Source organism: Dysidea avara, chromosome 4 (assembly GCF_963678975.1).
Source record: "Dysidea avara chromosome 4, odDysAvar1.4, whole genome shotgun sequence".
NCBI classification, from domain to species: domain Eukaryota; kingdom Metazoa; phylum Porifera; class Demospongiae; order Dictyoceratida; family Dysideidae; genus Dysidea; species Dysidea avara.
Window position 1 is genome coordinate 2,442,287 of NC_089275.1, and position 1,194 is coordinate 2,443,480.

Genomic DNA, 1,194 nt, shown 5'->3' on the forward strand with positions numbered 1-1,194 from the left:
ATAATGAACTGTTTATAAAACAAGTAAAGGTTGCAATGAACATTGCAGAGTATAAATATCCTAAAAATCAGAACTTTTTCTTTTTGACCAAAGTTCTGGGCACTGTGCATATACTGATGATGTATTGATAGTTAGTGATGAATGTTTCAGATGGGGGGAAGCAGCTATTTATGAGAAGCACCAGGTGGGATGGAGAGGATAAACCAATGATTACTTCTGCAGGACTTCAAAAAGGATTAAAAGTTTGTTGGAGGATCGACGAATAGACACAACTGGAATGAGACGGGAAGAAATGATCAAAGTAGTTTCAGAAATGAGGGATTTTAAGTACCAAAAAACTAGAGTGGAAGAGCTAATTTTAAGTAGAGGTCATAGAGTGATGTTCATTCCTAAATTTCATTGTCAGTTAACTAAATCCCATCAAACGTGTATGGTGTCATACAAAACATTATACTTGCAGTCACTGTGATTACAGTTTTCCCCATTTGGAGAAAATCATTGATGAGGTTTTGGATTCTGTCAGTCTAGAATTGATCAGAAATTACTTTAGAAAAATTAGAGAATACCACAGGGCATATAGTGAGGGAAACCACACTGGGAAAAGAAATGCAAACAATTTTAAAAACAAATTTAAAAGTCATTGCAGAGTGCCAGGATTCACAACGTCATAAATTGAGAAATTTAAAAATCCGGTAAACAGTTTTTTAGTTATCTTATGTACTATATATGTGTGCAATATGAACATGATGAATTATTGATTAAACCTCAAATGTCTATTTGAATACAAGCATGTAAAAACGAAAAACTGCCCATAACTTCTGAACGAAACAAAAATTGCAAAATGTGGTAAACAGTTTTGTTGCAGTTGTAAATGTGATGCAGTGTATAAAATTTCAGCTTCATATGATAAGGGATAATGTAGAAATGTCTATTGAAGTAATATCACTGGTTTTACTTTAATACCATATAGCATATGCCACTATCATTTACATGGCTTCACCACTAATTTGTTATCGTAACCATATATCAAAGATGGCTGGAGTATGATGCCAAGTGGGTGTTGCATATTGTGTGGGAATGGTGTAATTTTAAAAATTATGCGTAAATGTGGAAGTTTATGGTGGCCTGCACTATACAGCTATAAGCTACCTGTATAAATTTTGTCCTTCCACCCTATACACAATATTAACAACA